The sequence below is a fragment of the Biomphalaria glabrata genome, chromosome 11 (genome assembly GCF_947242115.1).
Source record: "Biomphalaria glabrata chromosome 11, xgBioGlab47.1, whole genome shotgun sequence".
In the NCBI taxonomy this organism is placed as follows: domain Eukaryota; kingdom Metazoa; phylum Mollusca; class Gastropoda; family Planorbidae; genus Biomphalaria; species Biomphalaria glabrata.
Genome location: NC_074721.1, coordinates 22,154,244 through 22,175,191, shown reverse-complemented (window position 1 = coordinate 22,175,191; position 20,948 = coordinate 22,154,244).

The window sequence follows — 20,948 nt, the reverse complement described above, 5'->3', positions numbered from 1 at the left end:
AATAAAAAGTGGCATTGCGAGCTTTCATTTGATAAAAATTTATTGCAAAGACGAAAGTAGGCCTATTTTCTAATTCAAAAAAAAAAATTTTGACATTATGCTCATCCCTACCCAGACTAGGCCCCGCGCGATCCGTTTCGCATAGGGCCCCGCAAATGATAGGGCGGCCCTTCTAGTAGATATCACTTTTAAGAACTTTAAAAGGAAGGGTGTGATAATAACTTCAAAAGGAATGATGTGCTAATATTATATGATATTACGTCATTGTTTGATCTCTGTGGGAAAAAATATTTTTAAAATGTCAACAAAGTCAACGTACTGATAGACCTAGATCTAGGTTTAGTCTTTGTGATAAATTTAATCCATAAATGTTGAAAAAAAAAAGACACCCGTTGACACTATTTGTCAATCAAATATATTAATTTATGTATTTACAATAAATTTCGGACACCCATTTGGGGGCCCCCCTCCTAGGGGGCCCGGGGGGATTTTAAAATTCTCCCCCCCCCCATCCCCCCCCCCCCTTAGTTACGCCACTGTTACTTTTCTTGTATTTTAACGTTTATTATTAATTTATTAATAGTTAAAAGTTAGGCAATCAATCACTGAGTACGGTCACCTATTGTTTTACAAAAAAAAAAAAGCACTGTCTATACTAGTTCTTGATCTAGATCTAGAATACAGCTAGAAATAGAATCTAGAAGAACTAGAATTAGAATCTAGACTAGATATAGAATTGATCGGGATTTAGACTTTAGCATGTCTAGATCTAAACTAGATCTCGATCTTGAATCTAGACTAGGTCTAGATAGAATATACTTATAGAACAAAAATCTAGAATCCAGACTAGATATAGAATTTAGTATAGAATCTAGACTAGATCTAGAATTTAGTATAGAATCTAGAACTAGACTAGAACTCGTATGACTTTACACCTTTAACCTTAAATTACTAGATCTAGAGCTAGACTAGTATTATGATCAGGATTAGTAGGCCTACTACTTACTGGGTAATAGTGCACTTATGCTGTTCACATAGGATTCACTTCTTATCTTATCTTATCTTATCTTATATAATACAGACGTTACTTCAAAAAAGAAGATGATTACGTCGTACGCGTCATGCATTCAGTCATGCATATTAACCAATGACTTAAATTCTGCCAAGTCACTGGTTTTCCTGGCTAGCTCAGGCAACCCATTCCATGCTCTAATAGCACTAGGGAAGAAGGAGTATTTGTACAAATTTGTCCTAGCATATGGGACGAGGAATGTGCCTTTATCTTTGTGTCTTTCAGAGTATTTTATTAAATTTTGTTTTTGTATTTGAAGATTATGGTTCAGTGTTTTATGTATAATTGCTACTTTACTTTTGAGCCTTCTGTCCTGAAGGCTTTCTAAATTTAGTGATTTTACTAAAGGTGTTACTCTAGTCAAATGTGAATATTCGTTTGTTATGAATCGCACTGCTCTATTTTGTGTCTGTTCTAGTTTCTTAATGTTTTCTTGAGTTGAGGGGTCTCAAACGGAGGATGCATATTCTATTATTGGCCTAACCAAGGTTAAATAACATTTTAATTTTATGTTCTTATTTGATTCATAGAAATTTCTTTTAATAAATCCTAATGCTTTGTTGGATTTTTTTGTAGTTTCATCAATATGTGGATTCCATGACAGTTTTTCATTTATTATAACACCTAGGTATTTTGCGTTTTTAGTCTGTGTTACTGGTTTGCCATGAATAAGATAAGTGGAATTAATTTGTTTTAGTTTTTTTGTTACTCTTAACAACTGACATTTTTCTGGGTGGAAAGACATGCTCCAATTTGATTCCCATTTCTGTAATTCATCTAATTCTCTTTGTAAAATATCTGTGTCTTGTGTTGTTTTTATTGTTCTATATATTATGCAATCGTCTGCAAATAATCTGACTGTTGTTCCTGAAGTAATGCAATTAGGTAAATCATTTATGTAAATTAAAAATAGTAGTGGACCCAAGACTGTTCCTTGAGGTACACCTGAGTTTACTGTTATCGGTGTTGATTTAGAGCCATTTATTATTACAGTTTGTTCTCTCCCTATTAGAAAATCTTTAATCCACTGATGCAGTGGACCATTAATGCCGCAATATTTTAATTTTTTAAGCAAACTATGGTGGTGAACTTTGTCAAAAGCCTTAGAAAAATCTAGTAAGATAGCATCTATTTGTTCACTATTATCTAAACCTTTTGAAAAATCTTCTTACTGTGATACTACTGCTTACATAATAAATAAATCTGCACCCCTAAGCTGTAAGAAGATAAACTATTTCCTTAAAAGATTATAGATGTAAATTTGTTCAAATTGCTTAATATAATTAAATCTAAATCTACATAGATCTATATAGATCTTTACTTGGCCTCTTTTTATTCTATTTTAGATTGTTGTCAAGTAAGGATATGTCAAAACTGCGCGCTAAAAAAAAGTAGGGTTTTTTTTAGCTTTTTAACTAACAACTAAAACGAAGTTCGTGTCAAAATTATTTTTTTTAAAATCAACATTTGAATCAGTATTCCATTTAATGAGTTAGTTGATAAATGTAAAAAAAAAAAAAAATTTTTTTGTAATGATCCATTAACACTTTTTCCATTGTGACCTTAGATGCAAATTTTTTTTACCAATGCGCGAATCTATGAATGAAGCTTGAGTTATTAATGAAAAAGTATGTGACCTATTTAAAAATAAAAAATTACCTCTCCTGAAGGTTTTCATTTAAAAATGGTTGTATTTTTTTTTAAATATCTGCTTGCATATATAATTTTAAAAATTAAATGGTTCATTTTAGAAAAAGAAAAAAGTAGCCGTTGGATCAGAACTAAAATATCATGATGTCCGATTTTCATTTTCTCTTCTATTTTTTCAGACCTAAAAGTGACGGACGGACGGACGGACAGACAAACCACACAAAACTAATTGCGTCTATTCTTCTTTGAGGGGCCGATAAAAATCAACAGATGGGTTTTTCGGTTGGGCAAAAAAAAAAATGAAAGTCAATTCAACTATGCTCGCCGGGCCGGGTTATCTTGTGTACCGCTTAATGGACCAGACACGTTTGGGTTAGGGTTTAGGGCGTAACATACGCCGCTATTTTGCAGGGCCGGCCTTAGGCAACTGCAACCTATGCGACCGCAGTGGGGCACGCAATTTCATAGGATCCGCGCTAAATTATTAAATTAAACCATTTTATAACTTATAACAGATTTCCCGCGGCTCCTGATTTACCAGGAGATTCCTGGAAATTTCCTAAAATTGCAAAATATACGAAAAATTCCTAGATATCTCTTGAAATTATAACAAACTTTTGAAAACTCATAAAACTCTCATGAAATATATAGATAAAAAATTATCATTTTGGGGTGTCATTCATTATGGGAAACGCCAGTCCTACGCGCAATAAAAAAAAAAAAAAAAAAAAAAACGGCATTATGCATTAACCGTAATTAACCGTCAACAATTCTCGAAGATAGATTGAAACAATTGGTAATTCTTGCCAATGAGCGTGATCTATGTAGGAAACAGAATTTATATGATATACTGTATCATGACTGTATGACTTCGCTACACGAAAGGCTCGTAAAGTAATTCTGTACGTAGTAAAGAATGAATAAAATGCAAAGACGAATTTATTTTCTAATACTAACTCTTAATTTTCACTTATTATTCGTATCCCTACCCAAACTTGGCCCCGCGAAATCCGTTTCGCATAGGGCCCCACAATGATTAAATCCGGCCCTGCTATTTAGTGACTTGTGAATATAGAGTAGATAACTCCCTCTTTAGTTTTTTCGCCGCTTAAGTGGGGGGGGGGGGTAACTCTAGGCCGACTTACAGAAATAAAAGAGTAATCGTTCCATGACTATTTGGTCACAATGTTTAAGTCCGCCCCCCCCCCCCCCCCCCTATTTGTTTTCGCCGCTAAAGTAATGTGAGGTAACTTTAGTCCCACTTGCAGAGATAAAAGAGTGATCTTTCCATTACTTCTTGGTTTCAGGAATGGTTGAGCCATGAAGAGAATTCTATATATCTATAACAAACGCTGGTGATCTATGACTACACAATCAGTCCATAGGATAGAAGAAAGGGAAAGTTATCCATAAGGGGGTGGTTGTGGAAAGACTTTGTCGTTAATACTCAGATTCCTACTAGAATTTTTTCTCAGTGTAAGTCTCAGTATAAGTCAAATTATTGGTATGAACTCAAGAGTACATTTCCTTAAACGTACATGTGCATTCTCCCCCCCCCCTCCCCCCTTTTTTTTTGTAGCGCCCATTTCAACTGAAAATACCATCGTGGAAATTAATGTCCTGTAAACAATTGTAACCTCAAGACATTGCCACAAAAATAAGACATTTTCTCAGTTGCAATATTTGAGGTGGGCGTCAAATACAGCAACAATTTTCCCGAAAGCAATGTCATTACAGTAAAACTTGTATAAGTTTGGACGCTATCAGATAACAATGTCATTACAGTAAAACTTGTATAAGTCTGGACGCTATCAGATAACAATGTCATTACAGTAAAACTTTTATAAGTCTGGACGCTGTCAGATAACAATGTCATTACAGTAAAACTTGTATAAGTCTGGACGCTATCAGATAACAGTGTTATTACAGTAAAACTTTTATTTTGTAAGTCTGCATGCTGACAAAAAAACAATGTCATTACAGTAAAACTTATATAAGTCTGGGCGCAATCAGATAACAAAATATAATAATAATAAAAAGAGATTTTCCTTCTTCATTGGGAGAGAGAAGTAATTGTTCTAGATTGATTGTTGTCAATAATTTATTGTTTTATTTATTTTCCTGCAGCCCATATTTTTTTTACACATATCAAGGTGTATATACAATACTTTCTAACATTGACAATAATTTTAGACATGAATTGAGCCAGCGACTTCGTTCTTAACATCTAAGAATAACTCTGCCCCCCCCCCCCCAAAGATATCTGATGCCTTTCTTTCAATTTCATTCACCTCCTCATTGAGTGCAAGACTTTCAGGCATGTTGCATTCTAAGACAAGGGTTCTCGCCCTCTGGATCGCGACCCCCTGGTGGTCGAGTGACGATTTGCCAGAAGACAATCAAAATATAGATTTATTTTTTTTTATTATAAAAGGTAAAACTTGAAAGTCACTTTTTGTAGATTGTCATTCGAAGAGAGATTTACAGACAACTGAAACAGAATGATTTCAATTATTTCAATCTTATCTTATCTTATATAATACAGACGTTACTTCAAAAAAGAAGATGATTACGTCCTACGCGTCATGCATTTAGTCATGCATATTAACCAATGACTTAAATTCTGCCAAGTCACTGGTTTTCCTGGCTAGCTCAGGCAACCCATTCCATGCTCTAATAGCACTAGGGAAGAAGGAGTATTTGTACAAATTTGTCCTAGCATATGGGACGAGGAATGTGCCTTTATCTTTGTGTCTTTCAGAGTATTTTATTAAATTTTGTTTTTGTATTTGAAGATTATGGTTCAGTGTTTTATGTATTATTGCTACTTTACTTTTGAGCCTTCTGTCCTGAAGGCTTTCTAAATTTAGTGATTTTACTAAAGGTGTTACTCTAGTCAAATGTGAATATTCGTTTGTTATGAATCGCACTGCTCTATTTTGTGTCTGTTCTAGTTTCTTAATGTTTTCTTGAGTTGAGGGGTCCCAAACAGAGGATGCATATTCTATTATTGGCCTAACCAAGGTTAAATAACATTTTAGTTTTATGTTCTTATTTGATTTATAGAAATTTCTTTTAATAAATCCTAATGCTTTGTTTGATTTTTTTGTAGTTTCATCAATATGTGGATTCCATGACAGTTTTTCATTTATTATAACACCTAGGTATTTTGCGTTTTTAGTCTGTGTTACTGGTTTGCCATGAATAAGATAAGTGGAATTAATTTGTTTTAGTTTTTTTGTTACTCTTAACAACTGACATTTTTCTGGGTGGAAAGACATGCTCCAATTTAATTCCCATTTCTGTAATTCATCTAATTCTCTTTGTTAAATATCTGTGTCCTGTGTTGTTTTTATTGTTCTATATATTATGCAATCGTCTGCAAATAATCTGACTTTTGTTCCTGAAGTAATGCAATTTGGTAAATCATTTATGTAATGTCGCAACATACATTTTGTAACCCTTTCAATGAGTTTATTTCAATGTCGCAACATACATTTTGTAACCCTTTCAATGAGTTTATTTCAATGTCGCAACATACATTTTGTAACCCTTTCAATGAGTTTATTTCAATGTCGCAACATACATTTTGTAACCTTTTCAATGGGTTTATTTCAATGTCGCAACATACATTTTGTAACCCTTTCAATGGGTTTATTTCAATGTCGCAACATACATTTTGTAACCCTTTCAATGGGTTTATTTCTAAGGTGACGTCGTGACGAAATTGAAAAGCAATTCTCTTTTATATTTAATAATGCGACATGGTTGAATAGTCCAAGTTATTGAAGGGAATAGTTTCAATGTAGACATGGGAGCACAGATTAACGTTAAGAAAAGAAAATATAATGTCCATTTATTGACGGTATGGTTTGACTCTCAATAGTTTCAGCAATCATTGAACAGTGCGTCACTTGTAACGACGTTCTTTGAGCTGAATCTAAGTAGCCAAAGTAACGGTCAAGTCATTGAAATACTCAACATCTCGATCTTTGTGGATAGGATCCCCAATGTTTAGGTTAGCTATATAAGTGAAGACGATTTTAAAGACGAGTCTATTTTTTGCAAACCTCTTGAAACTAAAACAGCAGGCAGAAGAAGAAGCTGGTTTATTGTTTGGAAAAGTATAAAATGTCTGAAAAATATGAGTGGTGTCTGTACAGTGCTCTAAGTTTGCTAGCATGTTGCAGTGGCGTAGCTAGGGGGCCCTGGGGGCTTGACCTCTTTAGGGTCCCCTGCATTTTGACATTCGACATCATGACACGAAATAATAGTGTAATATTTAATGTAAAAACAAATTTCGGACACTCATTTTGGGGAACTCTCAAGTGGGCGCCCGAGGGGATTTTCAAATTTGGACCCCCTCCCCCCACCATAGCTAAGCCACTCGTATGTTGGTATGAATTTCAAGGTTTGTTACAGAATGAGTCATCAAAAGTCTTCGGAACTCATTGTGTTGACGATAATTAATAAAATTACAAAGCCACTAGAACCTATGGAAAATGTCTGCAAGGATCCAACATGCCTCGATTGGTCTGAAAACAATATTACAAAGAGAGTTTGTGTTATCACACAAACTCAGAGGCGGCCCCTGTCGGATCTGCCTATTCGAAACGAATATTCAAGACGTGATTTTATTTTGATTATCAAAAGTAATAATCTTTCAAAGATTCATTTATATGCTATTTACAATAAAAAAATCGGAACAACATATTATTGATCATGTGTTTTTGCAACGCTTAAGCATGGAAATTAAGCGTAATAAGAATTAGAAGAGCAAACAAACATTCGTTGGCATTTATTTTTTTTTTACAGAAACATCCGGAACAATGTATTATAGATATTTAAAACTATTGAGATGTTTTGGAAGGAACATTAAAGAAAATCAGATTTTCATTAGTTTTAGAGTTGTTTTTTTATCTTAACCTGAAGGACAGACCGACGGACAGACAAAACTCAAAAAAATAAGCGTCTTTAATTCTGATGGGGGCACTAAACAAAAAATAAATAAAATCTGATTATTTAAAAAAATTTGAGGGAATGAATTAGTACCATGTCATGCCACTGCTTGTCACGCTACTGAACGAAAGTTGCTGCATAAAAAGTCTATTTTATTTACATACAAAGTACATTCTTAGCCTTTATAAACAAACATAAATGTTTTCTTTTAATTTTAGCAGCTAGTTGACCTGAGGACACAACCGTAACTGATATTTTTATTTCTTGGGAACATTTCTTTTACATTTTATAAATATCTTTGATTTAGTGATACTGAAAATACATAAAAATTTGTCTTTCTTTAACATATTGTATCATTATCTCCCTTACATGTATGCATTGTTTTATAATTGGAGTATTTTTATGAAAAAATCGCTTGCATAATTGATTTTATAAACTAAACGGTTTGCTTTTAGAAAACCAAAAGTAGCCGTTGCACCTAAACTTTTCAAGCCGCATCGCATGGTGAAATAGTACTTTTAATTTCTCTTCTAGTTTTCGAAATCTGATTGTGACAGACGTACAGACGGACATTTTGCACAAACCTAATAGCGGCTTTTCTCCTTACGGGGGCCGTTAAAAATTGATCCTTACAAATGAAACTTCAGATTGGCAAACAAAATTAGATGTTGTTCCTGACAAACGGATGAAATAATAACTTCTGTGAAGAACATTTCTGCATGCACGAAGATAAAATTTCACCCTACTTTCCATATCTACCTGACATACCGCTTACACTTGCCAGAAGCCCATTCACAGTCAAAGTTGAAGATGTTCCGGAGACATAGTCTATTGAACTCATAAATAGCGATGTATGTCTGTTATTGAAATCAGACTCAAGTGTTTGCAAGCATATCTCGATTTGTGTTGCGCCTTTTCTTCCATGTCCTTGTATGTCTGTCTGTAGCATTTTACGTCTTGAGAGATAATCTTTGATACACAGCTGTGGTCACAGGTTGGGTATATGTAATCACCAGGCGCGATGCATTTTCACCTTTCTTTCTACTACTGTTGTGTATGGCATCTTCAATCAGGGACCATTCTTTCATGCTCGCTTTCTATGTGGATCTATCCAGCGCTACTTTTTCCTAGCTGCTAGTGTCGATTTTGAAGAGCTTCATGTCATGTTTGCGTACATCAATATACCGTAAAAGTGGACGGCCAGCGACTCTCCTATCTGTTGTTAGATCACCATAAAGAATGTCCTGTGGAAGTCGACCTACTGGCATTCTACGAACGTGGCCAAGCCAGCCAAGGCGTCCGCTACTGATAACACAGCGGATTTCCTGGCACCCTACTCTTCGTAACACTTCCTCGATGGTTATTTTATCTTTCAAACTTATTTTAAAGATCCGCCACAGGCATCGGAGGTGGAAAATTAGTACCGTCCTAACTTTTGGGTTTTGCCCGCAACCTTGATACATTTAAGAGTTTTCCGAAGGATCATGTATGCAGAAATACGCCTACGATGATGTCGCTGTAAGCATAATGCAGTAGGCAGGAGAAGAATATGCCAAACAGAGTAGGTGCGAGCACACATCCCTGCTTGACACCACAGCTAACTTCAAAAGCTGCTGATTGGGCTCCATTGAATTTAATTTGCATTTTGTTTCCTTGTGAAAGCACTCAATGAACTTCAGTAGTTTGGGAGGACAACATACTTTTTTAGGAGTTTGAAAAGGCCACTTCTGCTGATCATGTCAAAGGCTTTAGTCAGATCATTAAAAACGATGTAAAGGAGTCTGTCTCTCTCTCTCTCTCTCTGAATTTCTCCTGCAGTGATCCTAGAGAGGATATCATGTCTATGGTGAATCTGCCACTCCTGAATTCACATTGAGACTCTGGGTAGATAGTGCCACTTTAGCAAAGATTTCGCCAACTATGCTGAGGAGAGAGATACCCCTGCAATTGTTGCAGTCACTCCGATCTCCTTTGTTCTTATATATTGTGACTAAATTTACATAAAGCATGTCCTGTGGGACATGACCTGCTACCCAACAGCAGCAGAGGAGATATAGAGTTCAGGGAGCAGGAGTGTTTGGTTGACCTTAACTACTCCCGCTTTAAGATTTTCTATTTTTCATGCAATTTATTGCTTTTTTACGATCATCAGGCCTCGGTAGCTCATCAAGGCATTCCAATACTAGATCTAGATCTAGAACTAAATCTAGAGTAATTTGGATTTAGGTTTAGGCTAGACTGCAGCTAGACCTAACTATATCTAGAGAAAATATAATATCTAGTTAACTAGTAGCTCTAGATCTAGAAGATCTGGTAGAGAAGCCAGGGCGACATCGTCTACTGTATTCTGTGTGGCAAAGACATCGAGGTAGCTGTTCTGTCCATAGTTCTAGCTGCTTGGTTTGATCAGTAATTTGTTCTTCAGATTTTGATACAAAAGGGGGGGCGTAGGGTTAGACACTGTTGGACCCAGGGCTGCTTTTATGGCGCGGACAAAATAGCGCGAAATTTCCGGATAAAATAGCGCAAGACAAAATAGCGCGGACTTATATATGATGTGTATAAAAGTACCGGATTATTAGTAATTTAATGTCATGGGCAGCATTTTTGTCGATGTCTGTATCTTTTTCAATTTAATAGATCTTAAAGTATACCATATTTGCAAAGAACGAGAGAACTTTAAATTTTATATCATTCCACTTTTTTAGAATTTTAAAATATGGTGACCCCGTTCAAGCTGTGATGGAATTTCTACGTGACATTTCCTACAATGTAACTTTGTGAAAGTTTGCGTGTGTGTGTGTGTGTGTGTGTATAAATCTGACAAGTATCTTTACCTGTTTCCAAAGTACACTTTTGGAATGTAAATAAATATATTTTGAAATTATTCATTTTAGCTTATTGTAATTTTTGCTTACTGTTTCATGTAAAATGATTGAAAAATAATGACAACATTAAAATAAAAATATTTGGGCTCTATTCGTATTTTACGATATCTAAAGTATTTCTTTCAAACTGACTGAAATATATTTTTTCTGCGCTATTTTGTCGGCGCTATTTAGTCCGCGCTATTTTGTCGGGGTACCACTTTTATGCCATCAAACAGAGCTTTACTATTTCTTAAGTAGAGACTTGAATTCTGTTGCAGGTATCCCTCCAAAAGTTGTTAGCACATTGTCTAGCCATTTGTTTTGCCTCTTTATTAGCACTTTTAAAGGCCTCCAAAGATTTTGGACTAGGCTTTGTCTTGTGAGCAAGGTGTGCAGATCGCTTTTTCTCGATGCAAGGTTCCATCTGTGCTAGATTCGTCTCAAACCAGTCTACATTTGTGTGTTTTTGAGGACCAAAGGCAGTAGTTGCTGAGCTGTTTACATTTGTTAATTTCTCTTATCTGATAGAGATGTATTCTTAATCAGTTTTCGAGGTGATTGAACTGTTCAGGAGCTCGCCAAAGAGTGCAGACTTCTCTGGGTCACCTACATGGTTGACGTTAATTCGCATAGTTCCACGTTGACTGGAAGTATAAGCCTTCTTGAGAAGTAGTTTGATCTTGCTTAGCACAAGTGAATGGTCTGAGTTGCAGTCCGCACTATGGTATGAGCGGGTGTGGATGACACTTTTCAGATCCATCCTTCGGGTGATGCAGAGGTCAAGCTGGTGCCACCTTTTTCAGCGTTGGTGCCGCCAAGCGACTTTGTGGCGTTCCTTGCCAGAGAAGTATGAATTTGTATTACACAATTCATGAGAGCTACAGAACTCAAGTAGCCTTTGGCCAGTGTCATTGATCTTGCCAACACCATGAGGTCCCAAAATATTTTGGCCTCGCATCGTTTTCGCCACCAACTCGGACATTAAAATTTCAATTCATATAAAGGCGCTCGGACTTTGGGATGACTTTAATTTCGTCCTCCAAAACTTGGAAGAATCTGTCTTTGTCCTGTTCCGGTGCAGCAAGGGTTGGTGAGTAAGCTCAAATAATATTAACTTTGCCTTGCGGGGATGCAAATTTCACGTGTGCTACTCTTTCATAGCCTATTGGGAACATCGCAATGTAGGGGACGAGATTGTTTCTTATTGCGAAACCGACGCCATGTATTCTGGGGCTTTGTTCTAGTTTTCCTTGCCATTAGAATGAATAATTGCTTTATGTAAGAGATCCACTGTCTGCCAGTTTGGTTTCTTGCAGACAGACCACATCAACGTTTATTCTTCTGAGTTCTCTGTCGATGAAAGCTGTTTGACGCATGCCTGTGACCAGTTCATGATCAGTATTAAAGCCAGGACACATTGTCCGTATGTTTCAGCTTGCAAATCGCATTAATGCTGAGGTTTTTCTTTTGATTGTATTGGCAGGTGCAGGCGAGCAGCTTGCTTTTTTATTTTGTCTTAGCACCAAGCACCCAGTGGTGCGGCAAGCTGTGGCGGAATAGCACTTTATTGTCCGAGACCTACTCGGCGTAAGGCAGGCAGTAGCTATCAAGTGAGGCTGAAAAGCCCCTCCTACGGTCGAGAATGGTGCCTCCTCATGGTTACAGAGGCTGTGAAGTTATGGCACGTGACCCCACGTCAGCGTGCGGACACACCCTGGTGCCCTCAAACCATTTACATGTAGTTTACTATTATCCAGAACTCTATCCACTATCCGAGCTCCGCCATGCTTTTCAAATTGTTACATAAGTATCCAACATGAATTAAGTGAAGGCAAAATGGAAAAGTAAATAGATGTAAATCAGAAAGATACAATTTCATTGATTTCCAATCAGGTTATAGGGAGAAATATCTAAAAATATATAATTCAAGAATACAATTAACTTATGTTTCGTGATAAACCATACAACTTTGGCGATGTATATAAAATATTAACATTATTAACATTAGAATTTTTGATAGATCAATATTAGGATGATTAGCAATCATTTGACAGTTGGGGTCGACGCAACGTAAGCAATTGTAAAAAAAAAAAAAAAAAGCTTAGAAGGTTGAGAACCGCTGTGCTAAGAGATCAGGATGAGTCGCTTGCTGGAGGAGTATCTGTAGGGTCTCATTTTCAAATGTTGTCTGGAGTTGAACAGCTCAGGAGTTTAACAGCTCAGAAGTTTAATAATCAAGAAGTTTAACTTCCCAGAAAGTATAACGTCCGAGACATTTTATATCACAGAAATCTTACAGCCCAGATGTTTAACTGTTCAGAAATTTAAAGCCGAGAAGATTAATATTCAAATAGTGTAATAAATGACATCTTACATTAGATAAGTTTAACATTCAAGAAGTTTAATAGCTCAGAAATTTTGAGTTCAGATGTATGTTTAATACAAAAGAAGTTTAACAGTCCAAAAGTTAACAGATCATAACTAAAACTCCCAAGAAACTTAAAAGTTAAACAGTTTAGAAATTTAACAACCCAAACTTTAAACAGCCTTTAAGTCCTAACATTAAATTAAATTAGTTTAAGTATAAGCAGATTTAAATCTCCAAAGTTCAGAAATGGAACAACCCAGAAGTTCAACCTTACTTAAGTTTAGCACGTAGAAAGAAAACATCCAAGAGCTTTAACAGCCCAGAAGCTTAACATTACCTAAATTTAGTATCAATAACATTTAGAAGTTCAGAAGTTTAACATGCCAGAAGTTTAAAAGCCCATGCAGGGCCGCCGCAAGGGTTGTGGCTGCCTGTGTGCAAAATTAGAAAATGCCGCCAACACCCCCTTTTTTTCTAAAAAAAAAATGTATTGAGACTGAGCTTGACCATGTATCAAAAGCGCCCGTTGATTTAAATCCATTTTTGGTAGATCTTCCCTTTTTTGTCTTTTCATATTCGTAGCGTTATCCAATCCCTCATGCCCTCTTCGATGTTGTATGTCCAATTTTAACTTGACATTTTTTCTATTGCGAAATTGCCAAGTACTTCTCCGGTTGTATCTTTAATTTGGTGAAACCCCAGAAAATGTTCATTTATTTCAACATGTGTAACAGGTGTAAAGAAACAGGATAATAATAATAGTTAAGTACGAGACATATCTGGTGTAGAATCTAATGTTTTGTGAAAGTAATTGTGTGGCTTATACAATTTCAAGGATTTTATTTTCTAAATCGCCTGTATTAATTGATACAAATACCCTTTTTGAGTGTAAGTCAAATAAAATATGTGTGGATCCTTTAAGTTCGAGCCCCCTTAGAAGCTGGTTATCCAGAGGAGCGATGTAGGCTCCCACAATGAGGTCCGTGGGATTTTCTAAGAATGTAATTAAAAAGAAAAGAAACTTAGTCATAATTATAACACAATATTTAAGTTTTATTTTTCATTTATAGTAAATTAACATAATGTTTAAAATCCAAATTCACATAATTAAATTTCACCCACACGAGTCCCTTGTGTTTTTTTTTTTTGTTTTTTTGTTTTTTAAAGTGTTGCCTACATAATTTTTAAGCGTTGTAAAAAGTTATTTCTTGAGATAAAATCGAACTGTTGGCAAGGGTTTTGAATTCGGGGCCTGGCCCCCAGCGCTGAGGGATTCTGGCGTTTTCAACTTCAGAAATTATTTCTCCTAGCGTTAACAACGCCTTTTTCTCGTAGTAAGAAGAAAACATAAAAAGACCAATATTAATGAGGTTTCTTTTAAAACGCACCATTAATCTTGGTAAAAAAAAAAGTCTAATAGTAAAGAGGCATCTCTGGCCAAGAGTATTATTCGAGGGACATTTTAGGTATATAAAGCACACGGACAGCTGTGAAGGACGTGATCTTTTTTAAGATCATCTCCGAGCTAAGTAAGACGTCTCTTCCGCGGACCTTTTTTTTTTTCGCACAAAAATCGTCACTATAATGAAGTCCAGTAGTCGGAAGAAATTCGACCAATCTCAGATAAGAAAATCCAGAAGAATCACACTAGCGGAGACGTTCTACGTTTGACAAGGTTTTATTAGAAAATGAAACGACGTCTCGTACTCTAAAGATATTTTAATTTGTAAACATTGCTAAGAGTTAGACACGAATTAATGAAAATAAAACATTTTTTTCGCAGCCCTCTTCTTGTTGGTCGGGCGTTGGCCTCTTGCTTTAAACATCTAGTAGCCTACACCTTAAAGCAGATCTGCATCGATAATGAGCCAAAACTATTCTACACTTAACTAACAGCCATTTCACATGAAAGTGAAAATGTTATTGACAGTAGAGTTTTGAATGACTAAATCTACTTACAGTTCGGGGTATTCGACTAAACAGCAATATTTTTATGTAGTAGATACTAAGAAAAAAAATGTTTTGACTGATCGGCTGCTGTAAGCCGCAGCGACGTTTGAAACATATATTACAGACAAACCGAGAAAATTCAAGGTCAGAAATGATTAGACGCCTATGGAAAAACCATGGGAATCCCTTGCGCGCGCGCTCCATTTTTGTTATTAAAAGTTTACAAAATAGCTTCTAATTAAGTTCTAATGTAGGAATATCTTTTTTAAAAAAAGTTTTCAAAGGATAATGAAATAATAGGAATGTATATAAATATTCAAATATTTGAGTAATTTTTTTTTACTAAACTAAAAATTTAAAAAATAAAGGTAACCTTGGAATAATGATTTGGCCGCCCCCTACATTCGGCCGCCTGCGTTAAATGCACACATTGCACAATAGGTAGCGGCGGCCCTGAGCCCATGCATTAAAAAATTACATAATTTACAGTCTAAAGTTTACAATCCAAGAAGTTTTATTGCTCAGAAGTTTAACATCCAAGATCAAAAGTTGAACAGTTCAGAAATGTTATAGCCCAGAAGTTAGATAGATCATAAAGATCATAGAGTATAAAAAGTTAAACGTCAAAGACATTTCTTCTTATCTTATCTTATCTTATATGATACAGACGTTACTTCAAAAAAGAAGATGAATACGTCCTACGCGTCATGCATTTAGTCATACATATTAACCAATGACCTAAACTCCGCCAAGTCACTGGTTTTCCTGGCTAGCTCAGGCAACCCATTCTATGCTCTAATAGCGCTAGGGAAGAAGGAGTATTTGTACAAATTTGTCCTAGCCTCTGGAACGAAAAGTGTGCCTTTATCTTTGTGTCTTTCAGAGTATTTTATTAAATTTTGTTTTTGTATTTGAAGATTATGGTTCAGTGTTTTATGTATAATTGCTACTTTACTTTTAAGTCTTCTATCCTGAATGCTTTCTAAATTTAGTGATTTTACTAAAGGTGTTACTACAGTTTGTTTGTTATGAATCTCACTGCTTTATTTTGTGTCTGTTCCAGTTTCTTAATGTTTTTATTCTAACATCTAGGTATTTATCGTTTTTAGTCTGTGTTACTGGTTTGCCATGAATAAGATAATAGGAATCAATAGTGTTATTGAATAAATCTATACTTTGTAAAGGCCCAATCTCTAACTCAAGGACTCAACGAAAAAACATTTTCTCTGGTTAAATATCATATTTCATTTTTATAAGTGTGCACTGCACTGCACTTGTATAATATGAAAGCTGCTTATTAAGTGATGCATGGAGTCACATTCGACTTATATACATATATACTCAATACATTCGTTCTGTTTTGAAACAAAAGTAAAGTTTCCATAAAATGTTAGTATCTTGTATAGGACAGCACTTAACTTAGTAAGTAGAATATTATTTATAACATTATTTTAGAAAAAAAAACAATGTTCACATTTTTTGTATTTAAATATGCAGAATAATTTCCTCCCTTGTTTAGTGTAATGCACAAATTGTAAGACAAATTTCCATACGGACAATAAAGATTATTATTATTATTTTATTATTGTTAATATATCACTTTTTTAACTATTAAAAGCGAAGTGTTTTTTTTTTATTTATTTATTTTTTTTTTTAAAAAGGGGTGGGGGTATCTTTATGAAAAAAAATGTGCATGGTTATTTGAAAACAACAAAACAACAAAAAAAAAACGTTTAGCTTGCAGAAAAAACAAAAGTCATTGCCCCAGAACTTTGAACAAATCTAAAATATGAGAATATCGGATTTTCAGTATATTTCCTAGTTTTCACTATATAAACTGGATAGGGGATGAACAGACAGACGGACGGAAAGGCAGACCCCACATAAAAGAGTCGCTACAAAGTAATTGTCTATGACTATAGCAATTAGACAGTGTCCACTTTTTGATCTGTTTTGATTGACTCTTCATTTTTTTACAAAGCTTATATCAACTCCGCAGCATATGGCATGCAAATAAATGCCGAAAAAACTCAAATTATGACCAATAGCCATCAGGGCTTTAAAAGAGGCATCAGTATTTGAGGTGAAAAGCTAACTAGTGTTAACAGCTTCAAATACCTCGGAGCTATTGTCTCAGATGAGGGAACAAAACCCGAATTATTGGCCCGAATAGCACAGTCCACAGCAGCCCTTTCAAAACTTAAAATAATATGGAAAGATAAGGGCTTAGCCCTCGGCACCAAAATTAGACTGATGCGCTCTCTGGTCATGGCCACATTTTTATATGCTTGTGAGTCGTGGACGTTGAATGCAGAGCTTGAGAGGAGGATCCTAGCAATGGAATTTAGATGCTACAGAAGGATCCTATGCATCACATTCAAAGACCGCATCACAAACCAAGAAATCAGAGACAGGGTTACTGTAGCGATCGGAGCTCATGACGACCTGCTTACTATTGTGAAAAAACGAAAGCTTAAAACCTTTGGCCACATTACAAGATCTACGGGGCTCGCAAAGACCTTTCTTCAGGGAACAGTGCCAGGAAAAAGAAGAAGAGGCAGACAGAAAAAGCGATGGGAGGACAACATTAAAGAATGGACAGGCCTGCCATTGAGAGAGGTTCTGAACAAGGCAAAAAAAAGGGAGGAATGGAGAAAGACGGTCGACAAATCTTGCCTGGTGCCCCAACGGTCCAACAGACTAAGGGATAGGTAAAGGTAAAGGTAAATATCAACTCAATCTATCTGTCTATCTGTCTGTCTGGTAACCAGTGTGTACACGTTATTTCTCTGACACAAATTCTCGGATCAAGCTGAAACTTCGCACAAATATTTACTGACATAGGCAAGACATCAATAAATAAAAGAAAAATTAACCAATTACACAACTGATTACTGTTAACTCATTATTCTGTTTAATTGCAACAAGGGAAACTAATACTTCACAATTCATAGATACGGCTAAATTTGTTAGGTCTAGTCCCCTTAAATAATTGTTAACGCTATTTCTTTAGTTGCGGTGTTTCCAAGACTTTTGACATATGCTAACCCTTTCTAGAATATTTGTAACTTTTTGCGAGTACCCCTCGCCTCCCTCTCCCCCCACCCAAAAAAAAAAGAATTTATTTTAATAACAATCATTTTTTTATTTTTAGGCCTGCATCCACAAAATAATGATTACTCTATCACAATTAAGTATATAATTAGTGAGTTTATTTTTCGCTTGTTTCAGAGACACATCTTAAAAATACAAAAAAAAATGGAAACAGTTTTTAACATTGAAAAAGTGGGCGTGTCGACGTAAGTTGTGACATCTCTATCCATTTCATAATCTTTGTAGAAATTCGTCTTAAAATGTAAAAATGGCGCCATATTTGAGTTTGTAAAAAAAATTAAAATAAATAATAACAAGATTACAAAGAGAGTTTGTGTTACACAAACTCAGAGGCGGCCCCCGTCGAAGTCGGATCCCTGTCGGATCTGCATATTCGCAAATAATATTCAAGTGGTGATTTAATTTTGATGGTCAAAAGTAATAATGTTTCAAAGATTCATTAGCCGTAAATTTAAATTTAAACAGGGGCGTAACTAGGGATTTGTGGGCCCGGGGGGGATTGACCTCTTTGAGGGCCCCTTGCATTTTGACATTCGACATATGACATGAGATAATGTACGCAAAAATATATAAGCCCCAAATCAAATTGGTTCAGTATATCAATAAACTTAACAAAAAGTAATCATCAAGACTCTTCTAATGAATAATACCGTTGTTTATTAGTTAAATAATGCACAAGTGACAAATCTAAATTGATATCGCTTCACGTCGTGCATTCTGTGCAGCAAAGACATCTATAACATCAACTACATCGATACTTTCTAGTATTTGTGACTTCACTGACATTAAAACCATGATAAGCCTTTCTTGCGTCATTGTGCTCCTGAGATACTTTTTGATGAGCTTGAGCTTTGAGAATGATCTCTCACATGACGTAATGGAAGTGGCCTGAGTTAGCGGTATTCGGAGGAGGTTGCAAAGTCTGAGCACACGTAATTCCCATATGAAGCCTGTTTCCTCAATATGTCTATTGGTGATTGTATTACTGTTTGTTGATGAAAAGTGCTCGTGCATCAATGACATACCCGGTAATTGAAAAAGCGATTTTCCATTTATTTCATCATACAAACAGGAAAAGTAGCACAGTTTGTCACAAGCGTGTCTTCTAACAGGTGTCTTGATTCAAAAAGAAACCCAAAGGTATCCATTTTCTTTCCAGCCTTTGCAATCTGCCCTTCATCTCCATATGAATTCTGTCCAGCACTTCTGTCGCAACACGTTGTTGTATTGACAGTCCTACATTAGAACTCAACTTCCCATCAAGTCTTTTCTTTCATATGGTTGTTTTGATTACAGGGAATCCATAGTATTCACTACCTTCTTTTGCTTTTTCGATGGATTGGGTTTTTGTCAGTTTCTCATCATTTTGCAGAAAGCATTAAAGGGTACTAATTTCTTTAGCAGATTCCCGTATATGCAGTCCAGACTTTTGTAGTTTCTTCCGAACTATATTAATTGGGCACAGGAGCTTTGACCAGAATTCCAGATAGGCAAAAAATTATTAATTTTCCACTGCATGAAGAAGATTCTGTTCTAATATTATATGATATTACATCATTATTGGTTGTTTATGTTTTGTGCGAAAGCAAAAGGATTCTGAGCATACAAAAGTGGGAAAGATCCATATCTTGTTATGCTCGAGTATAGAAATACTCCGATAAGCGGACTGCCGTATGCACCATCACAACTGCTGACGAGTAGAAGACTCAGGGAATCATTCCAACTTATCACAAACTATTGAAACCATCGGTAGCTGAAAATGCAGAGACATTACTCAACGAACGACAGATGAAAAGCTAAATGAAATACGATGCAAAAGCAAGACTACCTAAAGATTATTCTGTCGGAGAGTTCATCTAGGTCAAACATGGCAGAAAGCAGTTGTCATAAAAAAAAATTCAGCACCCAGATCTTACATCATAAAAACAAACAATGGAAAAACATACAGAAGAGATCAACGCTTTTTAAATAAGAGTTTCGATGAAGACATCTCTGGGTACTATGATACCGATGAAGACAATGAACTGCAAACTGTTGGAACAAACGAAACAGACAGTTATAGATCAACGTCTAGAGAACTTGTTGTTCCAGTCAAGACAACCAGAAGTGGACGAATTGTTAAAGTTCCTAGTAGACAGTGCCGGTCGCAATGGGCGCCGCGCTTTCATAGGCCCCGCGCTAATTCCAAGTGTACATTATAAATTAAACAATTATAACGTATATAAAAAAACAGGGTTTTCGCGACCTCCTGATTTTTCAGGGCCTTCAGGAAATCTCATGAAAAGGCAAAATATACGATAAAGTCCTGAACTTTTTTTGAATTTATTCAAATCTCCTGAAGAATAGACGAAATTGACATTTTGGGGTGCCAATAAATAAAAAGTGGCATTGCGAGCTTTCATTTGATAAAAAATTATTGCAAAGACGAAAGTAGGACTATTTTCTAATTCAAAAAAAATAATTTTGACATTATGCTTATCCCTACCCAGACTAGGGCCCGCGCGATCCGTTTCGCATAGGGCCCCGCAAATGCTAAAGCCGGCCCTGCTAGTAGATATCAGTATTAAGAACTTTAAAAGGAAGGGTGTGATAATAACTTCATTAGGAAGGATGTATTAATATTATATGATATTACGTCATTATTTTTTGTTTATCTTTTGTGCGAAAGCAAAAGGATTAGATCATTAGATGTAAATAAAAAGAGAAAGAGAGTTTCCATTGAATTGAGGAAAGATGAATAGAGGGGTAATAACTCAAGTGTGAAGTTTGATTCTGAAATTATAGACGCCAAACCCGAATAACGGACAATTTTAGCATTGTTAAGAATAACTTTTAGATCGATAATACTCGATTCTGTAAATTTTGCTTCAAGGTTAATTAGTGTAGCCATATAATACTCGCTGTTTAGATCTATTATTAGTAAAGGTAACAAGATACCTGGAATTCGCTGTATGCAGTTTTATTC